Source organism: Ursus americanus, chromosome 8, assembly GCF_024610735.1.
Source record: "Ursus americanus isolate L20-20 chromosome 8, mUrsAme1.1.p, whole genome shotgun sequence".
Taxonomy (NCBI): Eukaryota; Metazoa; Chordata; class Mammalia; order Carnivora; family Ursidae; genus Ursus; species Ursus americanus.
Genome location: NC_142134.1, coordinates 13,307,868 through 13,335,607, shown reverse-complemented (window position 1 = coordinate 13,335,607; position 27,740 = coordinate 13,307,868).

Below are 27,740 nucleotides of genomic sequence, written 5' to 3'. Positions count from 1 at the left end.
GGTTCTCCCAGCATTAGTTTATCCAAGAGTAGAAATGGACCAGTTGAAAGAGAAGGTTCTTTCAAGAACAATAAATAAGGGAAGTGAGGAAGACATTTTTCTTTAACTTAAGCCAAGTGAGGACTCTACCCAGAAATGTCATTGGAGGAGCAAAGTAATAAGCATCTTCTGGACTAAGTCAATATCTGTGAGTCAGAGAGTATTATAAAAAAAAAAAATTGCTGAGAATCCCAATACCAAATGACAATATCCAAAACAGAGTTGAATTCACTCTTCCTCTGGGACACCTGAGTTGGAAATGGTGGCTAATAAGTGGGCTTAGAGTTAGCAGCGTAAAGAGAGAATCTCTTCCTGCAAGATGTTTCCACTTTCTTACTTCTGCCTTGTAAGCCTAGAGGAGTATTAAGCCAGGAACACATAATTAAATGGAGTAAGGGTTTGGTGTCATCAGCAGTGAGGTCAAACTGGAGGTTAAGGAACAGTTTTTTAGATGGTCAAGTCTACCCAAGATTATCACATCAACTGTAAGGAGTTTAACTGTAAAGTCAGAGCGAACTCCCCACAAGACTGTTTTCACTTCAAATACCTCCTGCAATTTCAGCGGTCCCGAGGGCCACCCTCAAATCCAATCAGCTGGCTACAAATGTGGGGGTCCCCATGGATTCCCACAGGTTTAATAATTTATTAGAATAATTCACAAAACTCAGGAAAGCACCATATGTAAGATTACAGTTTTATTATAACAAATTAGAACCCGCCAAAGAAAGAAATGCAAAGGGCAGACTATAGAACTGGGACTTATAAATTTGAAGCTGTCATGTCTTCAGGGACATGTTATTCTTCTGACACTGGTGATGTGTAGCAGTGAGCACACAGAGTATTATAATCCAGGAGGCTCGCCTGACTTTGGTGTCCAGAGACATGATTGAAACTTCATTGCCTAGGCAGAGTTGATTGAATCATGGCCCATGTGAACTGGATCTCCAGCCCCACCCCTGCTGGAAGTCATGCTGATATCACCTGGCTAAAAGTTCCTACCTTCTCATCACATGATTGTTTTTCTAGTGTGGCCAGTTTGCATTTTAAGACTATTGAATTTGCCCTGCCCACACTGAGTCGTCACATGAACATAAATAATCAGTTATGGTCCAGGAGCCCATCACGAATATCAAAGACACTTCTACCATCTGAGAAACTACACGGGTTTAGAATTTACCTCCCAGGAGCAGGGCAAAGGACAGACTTCTCTTTGGGTAAGATGAATTTTTCACTACACAAGTGTTCTTATTATTTATTTATTTTTTAAAAGATTTTGTTTATTTATTGGACAGAGAGAGACACAGCGAGAGAGGGAACACCAGCAGGGGGAGTGGCAGAGGGAGAAGCAGGCTTCCTGCAGAGCAGGGAGCCCGATGCGGGGCTCGATCCCAGGACCCTGGGATCATGACCTGAGGCAAAGGCAGACGCTTAATGACTGAGCCACCCAGGCGCCCTGTGTTTTGATTATCTTAAGGGTTGCAGGTTCATATTAAAATGACACTGCTTTTGTGAAATGTGACGAAAGGAGATTAAAATCTAAGGACAGGGAAAGAACTAGCCCAGTGAGAGGATCTGAAGAATCAGTGGGAGAATGGATAGTTGCTGATGATTACATACTCTTGAGTTCACTCAATATATCTGTTACCTGAGACTGACATATTTTGAAATTGCATTTGTATAAAATCAAAGTCAAGCTCTTTCCGTTATGCCATGTGATGATATTTTACCTTTCTCTACAGAAATGAAGTTATAGTTTTAGCTTGAAGATTGAATAAATTTCTATGTGCTTTATTTTTCTTATCCAGAATAGGAAGCTTTTTTACCCTTATATTCAAAATGTTTCACTGTGCATAATTTTTAAGTCATTGTACGACATTGGTATATAATCTTTAACTCATTATAGGACAACACTATTATGAAAACTTTATAGATAATTCGTATCTCCAACAATTCATGTTGAAAATTAGACTAGTGAGAAGAGTTGGATTAACAATATGTTTCAATATAAACTACTTTAAAAGCTATTTTACAAAAATGAATTTTAAAAAAGAGAAATGTATTAATACTGCAGTAGAGATATTATCCAGCTTATATCACTCTGCTTCACATAGTCTGAATATCAACATTAATATAAAAAAAGTTGAGTTGGTCAGAAAGCTAATTTACAAAACAGTGTTAATGAGTTACAAGTAAACTCATTTCGTTGTATGATAAAATGGTCATAGACTGCTCCCATATCAAACGAATATATTGTCTTCGTGTGAGTAAAAGGAGTTGAGAATGGAAAAGATTGTTTTCATCTGACATTTTCATCGTTTGGTTTAGGAAAACCTAGGAGATCTTAATTTTCATATAATTTGGAATAATTTGGATGATTTTTCAGTTAATCAATTTAATAAGTAATAACCAAATGTCATGCTTTCTCCCTTGGATAAGATTTTAATATATCAAAGCAGAAATCATTGCAAGTATAAATTCCATATTACAAAAAAAAAATGGATCAGAATTCTAGAAGTCCTTTTTCTTTTTTTTTTGACCTGTCCAAGAAAAGGATACCAAGTGCTGAGGTTATGGCTTTATTTATTTATTTAAAAATTTTTATTTACTTATTTATTTTTTTTTTAAAGATTTTATTTATTCGACAGAGAGAGAGACAGCCAGCGAGAGAGGGAACACAAGCAGGGGGAGTGGGAGAGGAAGAAGCAGGCTCATAGCGGAAGAGCCCGATGCCATAATGCCGGGATCACGCCCTGAGCCGAAGGCAGACGCCCAACCGCTGTGCCACCCAGGCGCCCCTATTTACTTATTTTTTAAGTAGACTCCATGCCCAGCACGGAGAGGTTAGGTTTTTAACTGTTCCACAAAAGGTGTTTATTCCAAAGAAAACCCTAAGGTTGACTTTAGCCTCCCACTTTCCTTTATTGTTTCACTGGCTGCTTCCTGTTCTCATCTCCTCTGTCCTTATTCTCTGCTTTTACCTCAAGTGCATGACTTCTGTCTGTCCAGGTCAATATTTCTGAATGTCCTGTTTAGGAGTTGACATTCTTAGGACATTTCCTGCCTGTGCTTTTCCCTCCTTAAAATATTTGCCTCTTCTCAGAGCATAGTTTTGTTGGTACAGATGGATTAAACTAGTTATCTACTCCAGGTACCTTGTTTGAATTTTAAGGACTTTCTCTGAAAATAGTGGACCTAATCTAAATGCTGGAAGCTTCAGGTGCTGGAGCAGAATTCTTAGAACAGAATCCTTGCTCCTAGTTGGGACCTACTTGACTTCCTATTCATCTGAACAGCTTTCTGAGGCAGAAGAGGCAGAGTTTGAAAGGTTGGGCAATGCCTGAGTTTACAACTCCCTCACTTATTAGCTTTGAGACCTAATGAAAGTTAGTTAAGCTTAATATGCTTAATGAGGTTACCTACCTCATAGTTTTGTGGTAAGAATAAAATGAGATAATGTATGTAAAGTACTTCCCTCATGGTAAATGTTCAAGAAATGTTAGCTATTATTATTCCTATTTATCTATCATCTTGAAGCTGTTGGGAATACTAATGAATAGAACTGAATTCATTCTTATTTCTCAAGTTCAAGAAATACCTTTGTTGATATGATTCAAATAGCAAAGGTTAAATAATTACTAGATTGGTGCCACCTAAAAAGGCATGTGCCTTGTGTTTTCTGGTCTGGCAGCTGGCGGTTTGGCTGCAGGTTTCACTTATTAGCTGCTGTAAATTGTGCTCTGCATAATCGAATGGGGACCACTGCTGATTTGAATGCTTGGTGTGTGCTTGCCAATGTGAAGGGAATATAATACTGTTTATTGTGAGATGAAAAGTAAAATTAGCTTTTGTGTTGGAGTTTGCATTATAAACAACAGTACAACTGTTCAGTCTGCCTCTTATTTCTGGTGTATGTTAAATGGGTGGTTAAATATCTGTTTTTAGTCTCAGGGCAATTTTTAATGGCTATTCTTTGCCCTGTTCAGATTGATGTGAGAGTCATACATTTACCTTAAAATGTAAACAGTGATTAATTATTTTCAGGTAAATCCATGTAATTTGATGATATAAATACGATAAGTGCAAATACCATGAACTATTTTAATGCAAGATATTCATCCTATTCCTTATCTCCTGGTGGTGAAACGGCTAACTAAAGTCCCAGCCTCATTCCTTCCCTTTATGGAATCAATATAAAGTATTCCTGGAAAGGTACTTAAAAAGAATATCTTTCTTCCTATTTAATTTTCCTATAAATTTGATAGTGGCTGTCAAAAATCAATTTAGAAATGTATAAAGAAAAGAGAAAATCTTTCGGAAAATTTCATACTTTTCTGGCAGAGAATTTATCATTACAAGTATAAATGAGGAATTCTGAAACTAGATCTTAGGTTATCGAGCCATTCCGTAGCCCTCTTGCCTACCAGGGTATGCTGTTCATAGTGAGCCCAGTAAAAAAAGTATCTATTGCTTATGATAATGCCTTATCATTCAATAGCTATTTTCAAGTTGGTTGATTGATATTGCTCTGACACTGACGAACTTGCTTAGCAATAGAGAGCAGAGCATGGTCTGGCTTTCTCTTGGGACTGCTTTGGGTAGTTATAGACATTTTAAAAATATTAATTTTTTTAATCCATGAGCACAGATATCTTTCTATTTAATTGTGTCATCATCTCTTTCTTTCCTTGGTGACTTATAGTTTTCATAGTACAGTCTTTCACCTCTTCGGTTAAATTTAATTCTAGGTATTTTATTCTTTCTGATGCAATTGTAAATGGGATTAATGTCTTAATTTCTCTTTCTGATAACTCATCATTAGTGTATAGAAGTGAAACTGATTTCCGTTAATTTTGTATCCTGCAACTTTACTGAATTCGTTTATTCTAATAGTTCTTTTGGGTGGAGTTTTTAGGGTTTTCTATATATAGTATGTCATCAGCAAATGGCGACAGTTTTACTTCATCCTTTCCAATTTAGATGACTTTATTTCTTTTCCTTGCCTAATTGCTCTGGCTAGGACTGCAGTACTGTGTTGAATAAAAGTGCTGATAGTGGGCATCCTTGAAAAAGCCTCTCAGCTTTTTACCGTTGAGTATGATGCTAAGTGTAGGTTTGTCATATATGGCCTTTATCATGTTGAAATACATTCCTTCTATATCGACTTTGTTGAGAGTTTTTATCATAAACGTATGTTGAAATTTGTCAAATGCTTTTCCTGCATCTATTGAGGTGATCGTGTGATTTTTATCCTTTGTTTCGTTAACGTGGTGCATCATACTGAGGGATTTGCAGGCGTGGAGCCATGCTTACATCCCTCTCAGTTGTGACACATGATCCTTTTAATGTATTGTTGAATTTGGTTTGCTAATCTTTTGTTGAGAATTTTTTGTGTCTACATTCGTCAGGGATATAGGCCTGTAATTTTCTTTTCTTTTCTTTTTTCTTTTCTTTTCTTTTCTTTTCTTTTCTTTTCTTTTCTTTTCTTTCTTTCTTTTTTTCTTTCCATTTTTTGTGGTGTCCTTTCCTGGTTTGGATATCAGAGTAATGCTGGTCCTATAAAAATGAATTTGGAAGCTTTCCTTCTTCAATTTTTGGAATAATTTGAGAAGAATGTGTACTCATTAGTCTTTTAAATGTTTGGTGGAATTCAGCTATGAAGACATCTGGTCCTGGGCTTTTGTTTTTAAGGAGTTTTTAAATTACTGATTCAATCTCATTATTTGTAATTGGTCTGCTTAGATCTATTTCTTTGTGATACAGTCTTGGAAGTTTGTGTGTTTCTTGGAATTTATCCATTTTTTTTTAGGTTTTCTGTGGTATCAGTTGTAACTTTTCTTGCAGTGCTGATTTTATTTATTTGCCCCCGCCCCCTTGCTTTTTTTTTTTTTTTTTTTGAGAAATCTGGCTAGAGGGGCGCCTGGGTGGCACAGCAGTTAGGCATCTGCCTTCGGCTCAGGGCGTGATCCCAGAGTTATGGGATCGAGCCCCACATCAGGCTCCTCCGCTATGAGCCTGCTTCTTCCTCTCCCACTCCCCCTGCTTGTGTTCCCTCTCTCGCTGGCTGTCTCTATCTCTGTTGAATAAATAAATAAAAAATCTTAAAAAAGAAAAGAAATCTGGCTAGAAGAGAAAAAACACATTTAATTATGTACATATGGAGAATTCACATAAACATGAGAGATTTCAAAGATAGTCTGGCAAAATGAGGTATGCATGTCATCCTGATCTAAGGAGAAAGGGGATGGGAGTGAGGGACTTCAAAGGGAGGAAAATCAATTCACAGGAAGATAAAAATTGAGTAAATGTTTGGTAAACAAATGTTTGCTGGGCCATATAGAAACAATGGCACCTAGAGAGAGGAATGTTAATAAACAGAACATGCTAAGTTCCTCCCTGTCCACCAGACCTAGTTCATATTATACTGTAGTTATCTATGGTGATAGCTCCCTTCCTGGAGCAGTTTCTCAATCTAAATTTTTTTCGGCACTTAAGGGAAAAGGTCAAAACTTCTTGCACCTTCTGTTTCTTAAAAATTTTCAACCTAAAATAACCCACATGCCAAAAAGACATAATTTGGGGTGGCAAATTTTGCTCCCCTATTCTCTGTTCAGGGACTTCTGCCTGAACTCTCTCTAAACTATTGGTTTTCAATATTTAAAAGGTCAAAGAGATGCCTCTTCTCATCACTGCCGGAAAAGCTCCTGTTCTGTTTTCAGAGCTATCTTCTTTGAAGCCTCTGGGTACTGTTTCCACTTGACCACCACCACAGGGAGTTCAATTATCAAAGAATGACTCCCTTCTAAGAATTCTTAAAGAAAAACACTCCCATTCTGAGATAAGATAACAGATGTAATAAGTTTCCCGTTCACTCCATAGGATATTAAACAATGTCAGAGTTCTCTGTAGTGCAAGGTTTGGAGTGGATTTTTTTTCTTTTCTTTTTTTTTTTTTAGCTACAGAATGGGCAAGGCACATCCGCATAATGCCAATGGAGGCAATTTTGCAAATTCATTTTTGCTTCATCTCTGGACACTTTTGAATGCCAGACTGACTTCTTTTTCTGTCCAGGACTTTTCTGAGCCTTTCCTCATGGCTCAACATCCACACACACCAATGCTTTCTGTCAATAGGACTCACACCTTCTTAAAAGGGACTGGGGAAAGGATACACCTTGTGATGAACCGTATCATTTGTTAAAATCAACATTTATTGAAATAAATAGGAGAATCTTTGGGAATCTTTTTACAGAAATTTATGTTCTGATAAAATTTTGAAAAACAAATGGGAAAAATACTGATTTGTTTAGGGTGCATTATATTTCAGGTGTTTGTTATCTCATTTAATCATTACCACAGTTCTATAAGACAGATAGATGTCTGTGATTTACACTTTACTGTGAAAGATCTTAGTACACAAAAGAACTTGCATGATGTCACACACTGGAAAGGAAGAATCAGTGTATGAACCCAGGTTTCCTGGATTCCTTGTTCTGGGCTCATTGCAGTGACTTCTTCACTTATACTAACACCATTTCAGTGGCAAGAAGATAAATTTATCCCATAAAATTTAGATATTATGAAACTAGATTCTTAGTTATTGTCTGCACATTTGAAAATAGAAGAACACAAACCCTAAGGTGAGATTTGTGTCCATTCTTCTGTGAAGAATAGAATTAAAGTTGAGGACATGGATCAAAGAATAAAGTTGATTTTGTCACTAGGATCTAGGATATTTCAATGGTAATTAAGCTAAATAAAGAATGAGAATCAGTTCTTTGGTACTTTCTTAAGGAATATGGCCATCTGTTTAATGTTCTGGTGTAGTGATTATAGTGAGGCTATACACAAACACACACTTTACAAGGATACATCACACAGAATGTTGAATTCCAATATCTTCAAACTCCTATTCACAGGGAGTTGTAATTATGAATGTGAAGTCCCAAGGTGGACTCTCTGGATCGTGTCTTGGTGGCATCACTTACTTTATAAATGACTTTGGGTAAATCATGTAGGAATCTTAGCATGGTTTTTCCTTTTATATAAAGTAGCGATAATATCTAATTCACAGAAAATGTGTGTGTACCAGATTGAATGCATCTGTTTTCAAGCAACAGAAATCCCAATTCAAAATGGAATTTTATCCTCGTGGAATTGAATATTCCAAGAGCAGATCTGGCTTGAAATATGACTTCATCCAGAATTTAAACAAGGTCATCAAGATCCATTTTAAGGATCTGATTTCTTTTTATTTTGGCTACAAACATTGGTATGGAGTGGGCTTCTGGCAAATGTTGATTAAAGTAGTTTTAAGACCAAATCCATACACCTAGTGGAAAACATGTGAATTTATGCACAATAATTCCCAGAACAGGTACTAAAGCTTGCTTATTGATAGCTTATTTTACATGCTCATCCCTTAATCAATTACTGTAGCCAGTTGACAAGATACTCCTATTGGCTTCAGCTGTTAAATTCTTAAGAAAGAATTGAGATGAAGATGAAGATTTTGGAGTTGTTAGCATATGGAGGATGTTTAAACTCATAGGATTGGATACAATCACCAAGGGAGTATAGATAGAAGAGAGAGGAGGCCCAGAGTTTGAGCATTAAAGTGCTTTAATATTAAGTGGTTGAGAAGGAAGAATCAAAAAAGGATGCCAGTATGGAGCAATCAAATGAGGTAAGATGAGGGACGCTTGGGTGGCTCAGTCATTAAGCGTCTGCCTTTGGCTCAGGGCATGATCCCGGGGTTCTGGAATCGAGCCCCGCATCGGGCTCCTCCGCTGGGAGCCTGCTTCTTCCTTTCCCACTCCCCCTGCTTGTGTTCCCTCTCTCACAGGCTGTCTCTCTCTGTCAATAAATAAATAAAATCTTTTAAAAAAATGAGGTAGGATGAAAATCAAGAGAACGTTGTTATTCTGAAAGCCAATTTAATAATCTTTATTTTTTTCTAGAAGGAGATAATGATTACCCGAGTCAACTTTTAATGATAAATTAAGCAAGAGCAGGACCAGTAACTGAGAAGCAATGGGGAAGTCATTAATGACATTGATAATGGTGATTTTAGTGGTGTGGTCAGGGCAAAAGTCTGATTAGAGTGGGTTTATAAGAAAAAGGGATATGAGAAATTGGGAAAAGGAAGAATAGGCAAATCTTTCAAGGAATTTTCTGCAAAAAGGAATTGTCAAAGAAATTAGAGTAGTAGCTGGCAAAGAAAGTGGAGTCATGAAAAGATTTCTCTCATATGGAAGCAATAACACTATATTTGAATGATGGTAAAAATGATTTAGTAAAAATGAAAAGTTAATGAGGAAGGAGACCAGAGAATTGCTAAAGTGATATTCTAAAGGAAGCGAGAAGAGATGGGATCTACCAGAGGGATTGGCTTTGGATAGGAGCAAGGAAAACATCTCTAGTAACTAAATAGAAGAAAGGAGTAGCAGGTAGGTGGTGAGATGCAGTTGCAAGAATCTGTGGAAGATTCCCTCTGTTTCAGTTTCTTGATGAAGTAAGAAGATCATAAGCTGAGAATGAGAATGGGGAAGGCTAGGTATTGGGAATTTGAAGAGTGGGAAGAAAGAAAGAAAAAAATTTTTTTTTTAAGGACAATAGGAGGCTGAATAGACATGAAGGATAAAGGATGTGATTCCTAAGCAGCATTTTATCATCCTATTGGCAACTATTTTCATGAATTTAAAAGAAGATCACTTATCTTAGATGTATGTTTATCCCCAGTCACATTTAACTTCTTGAGTATAGGAATGGAGTTGGCAAAGAATTAGATTTAGCCAGGGTTGTGGTGTTAACGCTATAGAGGAGAGAGGCAAGAGAATCAGGGAGTGAGCGATTTGGTGATATTGTCTTGACTTCAATGACCATCTTCTCTTACTAACATTACTGCAACAATCTCTTAAATGACATCCTTGCCTTAATCCTGTGTCTCTCAAATATCTTTTCTGCAGTATAACCAGTGTGATTTTTCTGAAGAGCAGATTTGAGATCACTCTCTCATTTAAATCCCATTAATGGATACCTACTACCTTAAGGACAAAGTCCAAAGTTCTTAACATGATTTCTATGGACTTTGATGATCTGGCATTGTTTACTTTCTTAAGCCCCATTTCCTTCCACTCCCTCTTCTCACTCTTAAATCCCACGAGTTAATGGATTTCAATTCAAAGCTCTTTCTACTGTTTAGAGCAATCTTCTCTCATTTCCAAAATCTTCTCCTGGTTAACTCCCATTTGTCTTTTAGGGTTCAGCTAAAACAGTGATTCATCCAGGTGGTCTTTTTGGCAATACAAAGGTTGTTTGTGGTTTTCTACTCTTACCTGTTTGGCTCATAAGATTTCATACGAAGACTGTTTTGCCCTGTTAAAAAACACCCAAAAAACAAAAAACACTAGAATGTCACTAATCTAGGCTAATCCTTTCACTTTATAGGTGGACAAACTGAAGCTCAGTTTCATAGATAATTAGTAAGAGAGTAAAACTCAGGAATCTCAGTTCCTTTCCTTTTCACTCCAGTGTTCTTTCCACCGTGTCTATGAATATCTCTCTGGCTACTACAGTTCCTTTGTTTTCAAACACTCACTGCTCACAGAGTACATTTTCTATACCTAGCCTCTGACAAGGAGGACCTCATAGCTGCCCTCAAAGAACTTTTAACCTCAGGGGAGGACAGACACCAATAGATAATTACTAGAGCATAGTGTAACTGAACCCAAATCCATCTGCCTGATGCATAGCAAAGCCAATCTGGAATATCACCTTTGCAGCAAGGAAAGAGTTTATTTGAGGGGCAACCAAATGAAGAGACAGGAGGACAAACCTCAAATCTGCCTCCCCAAAGGAAGAGAGAATAAGTTTTTTATAATCATAAAGGTTGAACTATATGCATATTGATGAAAAGGGCAGGAAAAATTATGACTATTCATGAGGACGAATGGAGAATGCATATTGAGCAAACATATATGTAACATATATCCCACATTCACATTGAAGTGGAGACCTATATCAGAAAGAGGCAAAATCCAGCCCCTGACATGAGGAGCTTATCTAAGGACAAGGAGAAAGGGCTGTAGCCAGCTCGGGGAGCTGAACCAGTATAAACTAGATGGCATCTTGGAATGCAGGGCCTTGATTCTTCCTGGCTGGAACCATATCAGTTGGCTTTGAGTTCAAGCGACTGTGGAAACAGCTAAAGGATTTGTTAGGGGGTCTGAAAAGACACAGTTAGATTAGAAGGAAACAGTTTTCTGCAAAACAAGCTTTCTGCTAGGTTCAACCTCACTAACCCTGTGGGCATGGTTTCAACGGGGAGGTGAAATATTAGAGATATAATGTATTCATGCATTATAGTTCTAGTTTATTGCCTATTGTTTCATGTGTACTGATTGTATTGATCAAGCTACAATAGAAACTCTATGCACACAGAGTGCTTAATTTATTTCTTTTGTGTCATCTCTCATTTCTGTTTACTGTCAAACACAGGGTTTGTCTCATACCCAGACTTTAATAAAACTTACTGATGGAATGGGGCTAATCCATTGCTTTCTATTTCCTGTAAAACAATAAATGCATGGCTATACCAAGCAGGAAATATAAAGCACTTTCTGAATCAAAATATCTGTATTAGAAATTATAAAAACTAAGTTGGAAGGACATTCTTAGACTTGAAGAGGGATGTGATATAATAGTACTTAACACTGAATCATGTGTTTTTATCTATAATATCTAATTTAATGATCACAGTCACCCTTTCTTTCTATCATTACTATTTTGCAGATAAGGAAACTAAAGTACAGAGACTTTAAAACATCTTTAAAAATCACACAGCCCAAAAATTATAGAGCTGGGATTTTAACCCAGGCACTCTTACTTAGCTGCACACATTTAACCAAATTACTATAATCTTTCACCAATCTCCTTTAGGTCCCAGCTGGCAGACCAAAACATCTTTTCAGGCCCCATTGACCGCCCCCCCCCCCCCGATTTCCTTTCTTTTGGGCAAGAAGGTTCTTTCTTTCTTTCTTTCTTTCTTTCTTTCTTTCTTTCTTTCTTTCTTCTTTCTTTCTTTCTTTCTTTCTTTCTTTCTTTCTTTCTTTCTTTCTTTCTTCTTTTTTTAGATTGCATTTATTTATTTGGGAGCAAGAGACAGAGCCAGAGCAGGGGATGGGCAGAGGTGGAGGGAGAAACAGACTCCCCATTGAGCAGGGAGCTTAATGTGGTGCTCTATCCCAGGACCCTGGGATCATGACTTGAACCAACAGTAGATGATTTAACTACTGAGCCACCCTGGTGCCCCAAGAGGATTATTTCTGATTAGGAACAGAGGCATGTCCTTATTATTTTGTATAGCACTCATTTTTATCACCTACTAATACTAAAATACAGCTCTTCCTCTACTTATGATGAGGTTGCATCCTGATTAAACCTAGTGTAAATTGGAAATTACTTAAGTTGAAATGAATTTAATACACCTAACCTACCAAACATAGCTTAGCCTAGCCTACCTTAAATGTATTTAGGACACTTATACTAGTCTATAGTTGGGCAACAACATTCAATACAAAGCCCATTTTATAATAAAGTGTTGAATATCTCATGTGATTTATTAAATACTGTACTGAAAATGAAAGACATATTGGTTGTATGAATATAGGATGGTTCAAAGTGTATCAGTGTTTATTCTCATGACCATGTGGCTGACTGGGAGCTGTGGTTCACTCTTGCTGGCCAGGATCATGAGACAGTATCTGTCACATATCACTAGCCCGGGGAAAGAGCACAGTTCAAACTATGGTTTCTACTGCATCATGCATATTGCTTTCACACCATTGTCAAGTTGAAAAATCATAAGTCAAACCATCATACGTTGGGTACCATCTGTAACTATAGGCCACACAGTCATTCACATTAACAAACTTCTAATAAAATCAAAAGATTTGAAAACCAGATTCTTCTGGAAAAATTGAAAAGAATAATTTAATCAGATTTGAAAATTTGATTAATCTGGATGCAATAGAATTGTGTATTTCCCTCAAATAAAACTATCACATCCTTTCTGCATCGTGAGGTCCAGTCTGTTATGTAGTGATTAATGGGTAGGGCAATTTGTTTTTCATCAGGCAGAAGCTAATATTAGATAACCTCCACTCCTAGGCAGACAGGCTACTTTAAGATTTCCTTCTAGAACTGGGCCAGGTCTCCAGAGAACCAAGGTTCCTTATTTGGAGATGGATCTATAAATCGACTGATATTCACACATACCAAAAAGGCTTTTGGGAAGCCTCTGAGAAAGTTGATCTTCCTACATGCCACTCACTGTAAGATAATGAAGGAAGACAGCTTTTAAAAGACATTTACTTTCTTGGATGAAAGTATAAGTTCATGCTTGCCTATAGGATCTTTCTATACGCACGGGATGCTCTGTTAAAAAAACAAAAACAAACAAACAAAAAAAGGCCAGCCTTGAAAATTCCTCGAGTAGGCAAAACCAGTTTAGTTGTACAAATAAAGCTTAATTTAGCTTACTTTGCAAGACCGACTTAGCCTGGGTCATTTCTTGTTTATGCCTCTGGAAATTATAAGTGAAACTTAAAACTGGTTACCTAAAACTGATATGAGATACCCACTAAACAATTCCCTATCATTTAAGGTTATTCTGGTATAATAAGCAATCCCTCTGAAGTATGAACAGTCACTGCTATCCCATTGCATCAACTGCTTTATAATAGTATACCCCTGAGCTTTATTCCATGTTTTGGTTTAAGTGGTCCCAACTTGCAAACTGTCTTTTTGGTGTATGTGATACAGGCTGGCTGGGTCCAAGGACCCACGAGGGTCTTTGTCTTGGCGTGGGATGGAAATGAAATGTGATCTGAGAGGAAGTAAGAGCAGTTTAGTGAAGATGTAGAAAGAGCAGATACTGACAGAGTGTCTGGAAGACTCAGAAAGAAAAGAGAGTGAGTCTCATCTTTACTTGGGGCCTGGGGTTTTTATTGAGGATGGTGGTCTGGTGTATGTGTCCTCTCAGGCATCCAGGAACTAGTGAAACAAGGATGAACGCTCAGGTGTTCTCCAAAAGGTACATATGCCCTGGAGCCAGGGTTCTAGATGTCCAGGTGTCTAAAGTTGTTGGTCTTGGAAAACATATGTGAAGGGCTCTCCTGATTACCCTTTGGATGTTCTCTTGTGCTGGAAGACTACAAAGAAATCATTAACTCCTTGACCTTTACAGGGGGACATACATTATCAACTATCAGCCATAGTTGGGCAGGCATGCAGGTCTGAGTAAGAACAGAAGCAGAAAAAGGAGGAAAAAGCAGTTTTTTCATGGAATCCCTTTAGTTTCCCTATCTCATATGTATAATAGCTTTTACTAATTATTGCTTTGGTGATTCATTTGTTTTACTTCTGTTACTTATGAACTTTCAACTCACATGTAGATCTTCCTATATTTCTTGTACTTACAGTATACTATACTATACTCATGAATTTAGACTTAGGACCCATGGTTCTGCTATTAGGCAGCTCTACACTACACGTTTTCCTTATAATATTTACAGTATCTTAAGAGATTTTTCAGAATACAGTTTCACGTATCCAAGGAGACCGCCACCCTGGCCTTTCAGTCAGCTAAAGGGCAAATAGAAAGCACCATTGCCTCCGAAAAGAAAAAGACAGAATGTACAAATGATAAAGATTTTTGAAGAACAAATGGCAGCTCAGCAAGACAAGGAATGGTCAAATATGCAAGAAAATCAGTAAAAAGCTCTTGCCTTTTGAAACATCAGAGAAGTTTCTGCTTTAAAGTCTTAATCTTGTTAAGATAAGAATTTGTCAATGAGCTCAGTGGGAAAATTGGATTATACTTTGACCCATGGTTGGATGACTTACAGAATATCTTTCAGGACAAGAAATTAAATAAAAATAAATTCAATTCTCCTTTGATGTGGGACATAAATATTCCCTAGCCACCATCTTCTTTCTTTCTACCAAAAAAGATAACATGCTACTTAAATAGAGAGCTCTAGGAAACTATCCAGGAACATATTTTTTCCCCCTCTACCCAATGATTACTTAAAATCTTGCCACTGCTGCTAGTGTTTTCTTCTCTCAGGCATAGTCCTTTGCATTTTCATGGTCTTTTAGATCTTTCAGTCACTCTCCCAGACATTGGTGATTGTCTACTTATAGCCTCTGCCCTCTTCTGACTAAGTGAACTCTTTCCCCACCGCCCCAGTTGTCAGTATTCCTGCATGTGAGGGCATGCTTCAGGAAAGGCTGGCCCCTGCCTAGGGTGGAAATCTTGATAACCCAGTTATGTTTATTGGATAATTGTGGATTAATCAATTACCAATTTTGGTAATTCCATTGCCTATTGACAATGATTGATTAAGGAGTACCATGTGACCTAATGCAAGTCAATAAGACATGAGGGAAAAAAGCCTGGGGATTCTTAAAAAATTGTTTTAGATCTTTAAAAGGTACACAAAGATTTTTTCCTCTTCCCACCTTGTCCCACCTCTGGACATTGCTGTTTATGCACATACTGTTTGGTACTGGCATACCCATCCTGAGACAACAATAAGAGCTAGTTGACAAAATGAGAAAAGCAGAATGGAAATAAGGCTTTCAGTGCTGATTTGTTTTTCCCAAAGAAATCATAGCACTTCATCAAAATGATCTGAAATAAAAGTAGACAGAAATAAAGCCAACATCTGTTAATAGACATAAAAAAAGGAATTTTCGAGTGGTTTTAAGGATTAAGAGAAACTGCACAATGGCAGAACAAGCCAAGTTAATAAATTTCTTCATCATTTCTGGCACATAATAGGTTCTCAATATTTCAATAACTATTTGGATTCTTATTCATCCTTTTTGTTTAATATATTGCTGTGCTTGGATTCCTGTAAATGTGTGAAACTCCTGCTCCATCAAGAACATGTTCCTGACTTAGATCTCCACTGTATGACTTCAGTAAAAACAAAACAGAACAAAACAGTAAGTTAGGGGTGTTCCTAAAACACCTTCCTGCCTCTCCATCTTGGTCTACGATGACTCTTGACTCCTCATGCATGTTTTAATCTTTAGCTGCATGTAACCAGTGTATTTCTTTGACACCAGTGTACTCTCTCATGCATCAGTACTATCGTGTATGTCTATGGTAGGACCCTAACTTACCTCTGCTGCTCCTGTCAGAATTGTGGAGTGCTGCACAATAGAAAATCCCTTTTCAACTTTGATTGCGAGAATGTCATGAACCTTCCTAAAATAAGAGAAGAAAATCCTTCCCTTCTCTCCAGCTATATGGTAGAGGAGGCAAAACAGAAATATGGCTACAGTTCTGAGCAAAAAGAAGAAAGCCATTTTAGGGTTTAACAAGAAAAGTATGTAGACAGCAAGCAATTTACAGAACCAATGGAATAGGAGAATGAAAGATGGGAAAGAAAGTCTCTGTAGAATTCATTTGGTTAAGACTTATTTCTTGAAACAAACTGAACAATGGGGTTAGCAGGGACTCAACAATAAGTCCTCCAGCATGACAAAGTGATACTCCCCCACAGTGTGCTTTTGTCCTTGTGCACACACCGACAGAGATACAACCCAGAGGATAAGGATTCTCACAGTTTTCTTGTGGTGATTTCAGTCATTTTCAAAAAAATTCTTGCTGTGTTTACAAAAATCCCTTCAGGTATTTTGAGATATAAGTACTTTTACTGAGTAGCTTGTTTCTACTGTTTTTTTTTTTTTTAAAGATTTTATTTATTTGACAGAGATAGAGACAGCCAGCGAGAGGGGGAACACAAGCAGGGGGAGTGGGAGAGGAAGAAGCAGGCTCACGCAGAGGAGCCTGACATGGGGCTCGATCCCACAACGCCAGGATCACACCCTGAGCCGAAGGCAGACGCTTAACCGCTGTGCCACCCAGGCGCCCCTCTACTGTTTTTAATAAGTGCTCTAAATTACGAAATAAAGCAGGTAGAACTCTTTGTTAGTCAGGGTCCCGTCAGGAAACGAAACAAAATGCATGCTTGAAATTGAGGTTATCTGAGGAATGTTTAATAAAGATGTTACAGGATTTCCTTTCCTTTGGTGCCCACGGTTCTTGATCACGCCACTTCAAAGAATGAAGATGTAGACCAGATGAAGAGTGGTGGGCAGCAAACCAAAGTTTACTGAGTGCTAGTAAAGTTTATTGAGCGAAAGTACAAAGCTCCCAAAGAGGGAGAGGACCCGAGAGGGTTGCCTATTTGGTGTTTAGATCGAGTAGGTTTTATAGGCTTGTTGGCAGGCTGTTTTAATTTGATTAACCCTCCATGCTCCTGTCACCCAATCAGGTTTTTGTCACCTACTTATCATGTGGGAAAGGGTTGGAGAGACACTAATTTCTAAAGCTTTGTAGTAATTCCCAAAGAATCATTAGAAAACATCGAACCACAGTGCACCATTTTATATTTTAAAATGAAAAAAATATATAGAATAAGAACAGTGATAGGAGAAAAAGGCCTATTTTCTTTTCAAGACTACACAAGAAATGCAGTGAGAGGAATCTAGCCATGTGAACCCTTTGAAAATAGTTTTCCCAGTAATTTCCTCTCCAGTAAGGGTAATCGTTCTTCTGTATGGTTCTCCAATTGCAAGTACATTTCAGGAACTGGCACAGAGGACTATGAAGATTTCTGCTAATGATGGTCAATGTTTTTAAACTATGTGAAAGCTAGGATAATAGTTGAATGGAGACTCGTTTACTCAGTTCTCCTGGGTAATTGTCCTAACTGCCAAGTACATAGGGAGGCTGTACACATCTGCAACTGGATATTGCAAACTGGAAAATCAGCTCCTGTTCATTCTATTAACATCAGACCTCGTTTGAAAAGAGGTAACATTCAGAGCAACATTCCTGCCATCTACTGTTATTGTCCTAGATTTTACCAGACAATATTGGCTGCTTGATTCTGATGAAGGATAGTTGGAAGAAGGGCAGGCAGGGACAAGGAGTCCCCCGCCCTAAGAGGAAAACACCCTTAAAAGGATCTTACACCCACTCTGGAAGGAGCCCTCCACCCTTTCCCACGTGATAGGTAGATGACAAAAACCTGATTGAGTGACAGGAGCATGGAGGGTTAATCAGATTAAAACAACCTGCCAACAAGCCCATAAAAACTCCTAGACTTAGAAACTCCAGTGGCAACCCTCTCAGATCCCCTCCCCCCTTCAGGAGCTTTGTACTATAGCTCAATAAACTTCGCTTTTGCTGCCCACCACTCTTCATCTGGTCTACCTGTTCATTTGTAGAAGCAGTGTGACTAAGAACTAGGGGCACCAAAGGAAAGGAAATCCTGTAACAATTCTAGTATTAACTTCAAGAAAGTGACTTCCCAAGGATTGAGAGAGAGAGCTATGTCACATGTTTCTTCTCAATTCTTGAAAAGATGATTTTGAAGCAAGTAAAACTGCTTTTTAAAAATTCAGATTATTGAAAATCATTTCAGAGGGACTAATTTTGCTGAATAGTATTTTTGCACTGACTATCAAGGTGGTAGGGGGCACTTAAACATTGTGGTTGTGCTCTGAAATGTGGTTGGGATTTTGTCAGTGACCTAAAATGTCCCTATTGGAGCTTTCATGATCTCTCTTTCTCCGTCTCTGTGTCCATCTCTGCCTCCCTGTCTCTGTATCTCTGTCTCAATCTAATTCCTGTTCTCACTCCTGTTGTCATTCTCTTTCTCCCTCTCCCCCATTCCATAAATGTCTCTTCACCTTGTATTAAATACCGAGCAACATTTTTTAGATAATTTTATTCGATAGAAAAATCTTATAAATAAAGCTCTGGAAGAATATAATTTGAATTATTGAGAGAGGAAAGGGGTTGAATATTTAGACATTGTTCACACTTGAACATCAAATTTACTAGTTAATAAAAATCAAAGAAACAATCAGAAAGGAAGGAGGAAGGACGGAAGGGGGTGAGGAGGGAGATGATTGAGGTAGAGAAGGAAGAAGGGAGGAAGAAAGCCGGGAACGAGGGAGGGAAGGAAGACTAATACTTCAAATCACAGGAGATGTGTTTGTGAGACGCTAAAGGAATCAACTGGTTCTGATGAGTGCTATGGCATTTGAATTCTATAATACATGTTTAAGTTCTTGAAAAAGACATTTTAAAACTGGGAAAACAATGATTTAAAGAGAAATATAACATTGTGTCATTACATTTAGAGATTCATTTGGTAAAATTCTGAGGAATTTTACTCAATTGGCAGAGACTCAACACATTAAACCAATCCATCAAGTGTGACGAGAAGACATGAGAATAAAATTCTAACTGTATATATTTTTTTACTGCTTTTGGTGCCAAAATTGGAAAATATAACTCTTCACTTTGATTCAAACATTATTCTTCAGTTGGCTTTATAGAACTGACTTTAAATTAGGTTTGACTATACAGGAGTTTGCTATAGGTGTTCTGGAAAAAAAATTATCTTTTTGGTTTAAATGTTAACTCCCAAATAAAAAAGCCCCAGGTTTGCCTTCATATGTCATAGTAAAAATCAGCTAGAAACAATCATATCCATCCTTAAAAAAATGTTTTAAAATTGGCTCTAAACTTTCATCTTCCAGATGGGCAGCCTCAAGCAGACCCTGCTGAGGTGACGTATTAAAGGCCTGAATATGCCTGCAGTCGACACAGGGATTCCCCAGGTTGACAATAAATATTTAAAGAGTTGCTGGTGTGTCACAAAAACAAAACTGCACCTTGTGTCTATGTAGGATGGTTTATAAATAAATCTGTTTTCTACTTTTTTTTGGTCATTTTTATTTAAAGAGGCTGAATCAGCTGCATTTTCAAGGGCTCACCACTATGCTCCCCCATGTGGCTGAGTTACATAGTCATCAGAAGCTACAAATGGTGCCGTTTGAAACCATCCATATGCTCTATGAATGCTACCAACGCACACATTCACGTTTCCAGTAGAAAATATTGCTCTCTCTCGGAGACCCCAGTGACACCACTTGAGCAGTAGTAAGACTATATAAATTCTTTCATTTGCAGACATTGTTGTAGGCACTTCTGAGTACTGTGACTGTAAATCATGATAATAATATGATAACAACTAAACAACCGATGTCATTCATTAAACAACTATTTTATGGCCGATGTAGCATTTTGCATCATTTAATTCTCTTCAAAATTCTTTGATATGAATATAATCCCATTTTTGTAGATGTGAAATCTTAAGCCTGAAGGCAATATTTTTATTGTCACACAAGGGTAAACCATAGAACTAACACATCTCCAAACCGGGTTTTTGTATTCACTTTAAGTAAATTGCTAAGATTGGCTATACAGAAGGCCACCTACATCTAAGATTGGTTGGCATCATATTGGATGATGACAAACTGACTCAAAGAGACCCTATCTTATAGGGGAAGGGTCACTCTAGATGCAAACAACAGAAGGCAGAGGAGAAGGGCAAGGGGGTGCATCGGGTCTAAGTGCATAATGAAGGCTACATAGTAATATGGTCCCAGTTTTCCATTAGATTTTTTTTTGAAAGTTTTGAGTTCCAGAATTACAAAAACTTTTTTTTACCAAAGATATTCAGGAAAACAATGAGAAGATTTGCAGCTCCTTATTGAGGGCTACCTCTGAATTAGAAATCATACTAAGTGCTTATATAGTTTATTCAATTCAGTCCTACGTGTGAGGCAAATACAGATAGTTGCTCCTATTGTTTACTGAGGCTTGGTGAGAGGGAGTGGCTTCCTTAAGCTTGTATAGTTCATAAATGCAGGACCAGGAGTTGAATCTTGTCAATGTTCTTCACCACTACCCCTGCTGTCTCATACATTGCTGCATAACTAATACAGGAGAAAATTTAGTTGGCACAGAAATATATTTTACTTTTTCTTTTTATTGAGGTATAATTGATATGTAACATTTTATTAGTTTCAGGTGTACAAGATAATGATTAGATTCTTGAATATACGTATTGCAAAATGATCAGCACAATAAATCTAGTTAACATCTGTCACCATACATAGTTACAATTTTTTTTTGTGATGAGGCTTTTTAATTTGTTCTCTTAGCAACTTTCAAATATTTAATACAGTATTATTCACTATAGTTGCAATGCTGTATATTATACCTCCATGACTTATTTATTTTATAAATGAAAATTTGTACCTTCTGACACCATTCACCCATTTTGCCTGCCCAATCCCACCTCTGGTACACGCCAATCTGTACTCTGTATCTATAAGCTTAATATTTTAGATTCCACATTTAGTGAAATCAAACAGTACTGGTCATTCTCTGTGTGACTTATTTCACTTAGCATAATGCCCTCAAGATCCATCCTTGTTGACACAAATAGCAAGATTTCCTTCTTTTTTTCTGGCCGAATAATATTCCTCTGTGTGTGTGTGTGTGTGTGTGTGTGTGTGTGTGTGTGTGTGTATTACATTTCCTTTATCTATTCATCCATTGATGGACAAAGGTTGTTTCCATGTCTTGACTATTGTAAATAATGCTGCAATGAACATGGGTGTGCATATATCTTTTCAAGTCAGTGTTTTTGTTTCTTTGTTTAATATCCAGAAGTGGAATTGCTGGATCATACATTAGTTCTATTTTTAACTTTTTGAGGAACTTCCATACTGTTTTCCATAGTGGTTGCACTAATTTACATTCCCACCAACAGTGCACATTTTTTCCACATTTTTACCAACACTTGGTATTTCTTGTCTTTTTGATAATAGCCAATCTGGCAGGTATGAGGTGATATCTCATTGTGATTTTGACTTGTGGTTCCTTAATTGATGGAGAGCATGTTTTTATGTGCCTATCTGCCATCTGCAGTTCTTCTTTGGAAAAATGTCTATTCAAGTCCTCTGCCCATTTATTAATTGGGTTGTTTGGGTTTTTTGGTATTAAGCTGTGTAAATTCTTTATATATTTTGGATATTAACCTCTTATGGGATATATGATTTGCAAATATTTTCTCATTTAGTAGATTGCCTTTTCATTTTGTTGATAGTTTTCATCACTGTGCAGAAGTTTTTTTAGTTTGATGCAGTCCCACTTGTGTTGATGTTTGCTTTTGTTGACTTTGCTTTTAATGTCAGATCCAAAAAAATCATCACCAAGACTGATGTCAAGGAGTTTATGGCCTATGTTTTCTTCTATGACTTCCATGGTTTAAAATTTTATATTCAATTCTTTAATCCATTTTGTGTTAATTTTTGTATGTGGTGTAAGGTAGTGGTCCAGTTTCATTTTTTTTGCATATGACTGTCCAGTTTTCCTAGTATCATTTATTGAAGAGACTGTCCATTCCCCATTGTATATTCTTGGCTCTTTTGTCATAAATTAGTTGGCCATGTATACATGGGTTTATTTCTAGAATCTCTATTTTATTAAATTGATCTATTTGTCTGTTTTTGTGCCAGTACTGTTTTGATTGCTATAGCTTTGTAATCAAGTTTGAAATCAGGAAGTGTGATGTCTTTTATTCTGCTTTTGATTTAATCTCCACTCCCCTGAGATGATAGCTCTAGACATTTCAGATAGAAATCAAATACAGAAAAATGTTATTCACCCCATTAACAAATATTTATTGAGCACTTCATGACAGGCATTCAAGTGTTTTATTTAATTTTGATCAAAGTCCATAATATAATTATTTTAATTTTGTCTTACTTTACAGATAGGAAATTGGGACACATTAATTTATTTCGCAAATATATTAGTATCTATTGCAGTGTAACAAATTATCACAAAGTTAGCAGCTTAGAATAACACACATTTATTATCTCAGTTTCAGAAATCTGGACCTGACTTAGCCAGGTCCTTTGATTTAAAATCTTACAAGGTTGCGATCAAGGTGTCAGCTAGGGATACGGTTTCATCCAAAGGCTCTTGGGGAAGGATCTACGTACCATCTCACATGAATGTTGGCAAGGTTTAGGTTTTGAAGGCTGTTGGACTTAGGGCCTCAGTTGATTTCTAGACATTGCCAGAACAGTTCTTAGTTCCTTGCTATGTGGACTTCTCCGTGTAGCTTTATCAAAGCCAGCAAATGAGACTCTGCTGGCAAGACAGAATTTACTCTCTTATGTAACTTATTCACATAAATGGCATTCTATTATTTTTCCTGTATTTTATTGGTCACATGCAAGTTGCTAGTTTTGCCCACACTCAAGAGAGGAATACACAGAGGCTTAAATATCAGGTGGCAAGGATCATTGAGAAATATCTTACAGTCAGCCCACCACAACAAATATTTTTGAGCACCTATCATGTACTCATGAAACATATTCTAGAGGTACTTAAAGTGGCTGAGAACATATTTCAAGGTGGAAAATTAAATAATTGAAGGAAGAAATAAGAAAAAGGAAGCATTTAGGGGGGATTTCAACAGTATCTAAAACTCTCAGAAAAAAAAAAGTCCTCTCAAATATAATCCATATAGAATAAGTTTGGAGCCAGGGGTAAGATGAAGCTTCATATCAAAAGATGAGATACAGTCCACAAACACAATTAAGCTATGACTTACCTGTCTCAAGAAGTAGGTGACCTACCATGAATTTGGATATGTTTTGTTCTAGAGGATGAAGTATTTCCAATATCCAATGCAGAAGAATGTAAAATTATTTATTTGCAGTTATCAATTTATTTTACTCTTTAATGAGACAAACTATTTCAGCATGGAAATGACAATTACAGACTATTTGAAGATGATGCCACTACACACCTTCTTCTAAAAATCTGCTTCTAAAATTTTTTTTTCTTTTTGTTAGATTAATGTAAAAGAAGGTCATACCTACCTGTCAATGCATTTATCATCATTTTCACTAGAGGGAAATATCACTAATGTTTTCAAGTGTTGATCTTTTCTGGAGCTTAAAAGTCCTTTTGGAGAATATTCAAGTACATTAAGAAAAGGATGCATAACCAGCAACTTGGATGAACTAACTGTACCGTCTGAAGGAACGTGACTCCTATTGTTTGCTTCAAAAATATTTTATATTAATGAAGAAAAAATAGCAAATCAAAAATTCTGCTATTGAGTAATCACTGAAACATTTTTATAGCTCTCTATCCTTTTTCTATGCATATATATACATAAATGCATGCAATAATATTTACTTGCTTGAAGTCATCCTTGAATTTTTTCTTTTTCATACACCTCATATTCAACCCTCAGAATATGTCGAGTCCAAATACTTCCCTCCACATCCGCTGCTACTGCCCTAGCTCAGTCCGCTGTCAATTCTCCTGACTGCTGTCTCTGCTTCCACCCTTGCCCCATACAGTCCATTGTCTGCACAGCCGCCAGGACCAGCCTTTTAAATGTAGGCCAGTTTATGCAGCATCTTTGCGCAGAACCGTCTGCTGGTTTGCCGTCTTAGTCCAAATAGTCAAAATCCTTGCATTTTGTCCCAGAAGTCCTTACAATGTATATCACTTCTTGCATTTTCTATGTCTTTCACTACCCCTTGTCCTCTTGTTACTCTTTGGTACGCTGGCCCCCTTGCCATTCTTGAACACAACAACACATCCTTTTTTGCAGGCCTTTGTACTTGCTCTTTTATCTGCTGAACTACAATATCCTTTCCCCAAACATCCCCATGTCTGGTTTCTCATTTTTTTAGATCACTGCTCAAAGTTCACCTTATCAGAGAGACCTTTCCTGACCACATCCCGCTTCATTACTTTTTATACTTCTTATTTCATTTTATCTCAGTGAACTTCTTATGTATTTACTTAATTATTGCTTGTCATCCCCACTAGAATGTAAGCTCCATGAGCGAGAGTGAGGACTGGGATTTTTTAGTTCACTGCTATATCCCTACGACCAAAGACAACTCCTGCCATATACTAGGTGCTGATTAAGTTTTGTTGAGTGGGTGAATAAATAATTGAGTTAAAAATAGTAGTAGTGATAACAATAATATTATAATAATACACTTGTTTTTTATTTAATATTTCATAATATTTAATATCAGTAAATATAAAGCTATATCATCAGGCTTTTTTTTTTTTCCTATGTGCTTAGTTTTCTTTTTTTTTTTTAAGTAGGCGCCATGCCCAGTGTGGGGTTTGAACTCACAACCCTGAGATCAAGAGCTGCATGCACTACTGTCTGAGCCAGCCAGGCGCCCCTCTGTGTGCCTAGTATTCTAATGTATCATGGAATACTTAATCCACCATATTTTGGGGTCTTTATTTTCTTTCCCCAAATTTTCCAGATGATAGACAATATTATAGCAAAAATATTGTTCATAAATGCTACGTATATTTAGCATAATTTTCTAGAAGTGAAATTCCTAATTCAGAGAGAATACTAATTCAGAGTAATACATATCAAAATGTCTACCAGAAATGTGGTACATTACTTCCAGCAGAATATGAAAGTATTAGTTTTCTTACATCTTTGCTGAGACCAGGCTTTTAAATTTTCCCAAATGGAGAAAATACAGTGTATTTTTCTTTAAAATTTTCATTTCTTTGATTACTAATGAATTTGAACATACTGGATATTTTATGAACTAGCATTTTATATATTTGCTCAGTGTTTGTTTTTTGTTAAATATTTGCTATGCATATTATAAAACACATTTTAGTTTGTCATTTATGTTTCTACTTTATGGGAATTTTATTTCTATAAAAAACTTAAATTTGCTTAATCAAATTTATACTAATCAATAAAAACCCCACCTTAAACTGCTTAAACGCATAAATGAGATCATGTATAATCAAATGTGCTTGGAGACCAAGTTTGAGACTCCTTGAAATATTTTCTGTTAGATTTTTCTACCTAGAGCTTTAAGAGAGCTTTGCTAGCATTTCTCAATATTTTCTATGCACAAGCATTAAGACTACAAAAACAATTTTAGAATGTCAAGTTGAAACTTCAGGGGTAAATGAAATAAAATTGATCTAGCTGTAAGTACACCATCTTGTTATATTAGCTCGGTGCACTTACTTCACTAGAGGCCTGGTTAATCAGCCCGCTCCTTTATATTTGTAATCTGTAGATTCTCCCTTTGCTAGTTAGAATCGTATTGTTATATAATATTATGACTCTTAAATACTTTGGGGATCATTTACCTCCTTTATTTCTCAAATAACATTAACAGCTTACATAAGTTGAGTGTCTGAATTAAGATTGTTCTGTAGCAAGACTAAAAACTAGGTCTTTTGATTTTCATACTATGTTATGCTTCTCCTCCATGGATTACCATATAGATATTTACTGACTTTAATTTCATCCAGTTCTTTGATTTCTGAAAAAAACAAGTGTAAAATTCTATGGGATAATTGGGACATTAAGGGATAATTCTAAAAGAACCCATATCATTGTTTTTTTTTTTTAAAGATTTTATTTATTTATTTGACAGAGATAGAGACAGCCAGCGAGAGAGGGAGCACAAGCAGGGCGAGTGGGAGAGGAAGAAGCAGGCTCCCAGTGGAGGAGCCCGATGTCGGGCTCGATCCCACAACGCCGGGATCACGCCCTGAGCCGAAGGCAGATGTTTAACCACTGTGCCACCCAGGTGCCCCAGAACCCGTATCATTGTTGATCAGAGTCCATAAGAGGGCTTCTCAGTTGCTTTATCTCCACTCCTAGTCCAGGCATCCCCGTTTTCATTAACGGTGCCTAGGAGAAGAGAATCTCTGCACGGGAAAGCAGCAGGAACTGAATTCTCATTTGTAGGAGATTCTTCGTAAAAAAAAAAGTAGCGGTATCATAAGATAATCCAAATTTCAAAAACCCTGGGAACAGCACTAGGACTCAGTATTATAATCCAGGTAACTCCAGATATTCCAGAGAAAGGGGGTGCAGAATGTAGCTGATGAGGGCAAATGAAAGAATGAATCAGACACAAAAGCAGGGGCAGAGAGTAGATCAAACTGGATAGAAATTGGCAATGAAGTAAAAGGTAGACCAGAAAGCCAAACTAAATAAGAAATTCTGTAAGAAAATATTCTGATTGTTTGGACTGGCTGTCTGTTCCTCTCTGTCTTTTTCTTAACATGGTCAGGGCTGGATGTCTTGGGGAGATGCTTGATTCCTAGCAGTCCCAGGCCTTTCATTTAGGATCAACGTTGTTCTCAGACAGTTCCTCAGATTGCAGTGAGTTAATCCTGCTTTCACTTCATGGCTATTGCATGGGCTTTTCGGTCAGGAAAACTCAAAATCAAACCTCAGATTCACTATTACTATGTGACTTTGAACAATTTGGTTAAACTCTTTGAATCTCTGTGTGTGTATGGTTATACACATATATATGGCTTAACTTCCTAAATGACACATAGTAAGTGTCCAGTAAATGATATCTACTGATACTATGACTCTTTCTATCATAACTCTAGTTCATTAAACTTTTAAATTTTTTTAAAATCTTTTCATTCATACTCAGTGATCCAGTTAGGTTTCTCTTTTACTTTGGGGATATAAGTTAAAAATAAAATGACTTAAAGGTAATAAAAAGATAAAATAAATTCTGTTTTGCCTTAAAGTTTCTTGCTCAGTGTTTATTTTGATGCATTGAATGAAAACAGATAAAGAATTAATGCTAATTAAAAATGAATCTGGAAGCTAAAAGAAAAATGAAAGAAAACCTCACAATTTCCTAACAAATTAGAAATCTCAAGAGAAATGAATCAATGACAACATAGTCCTG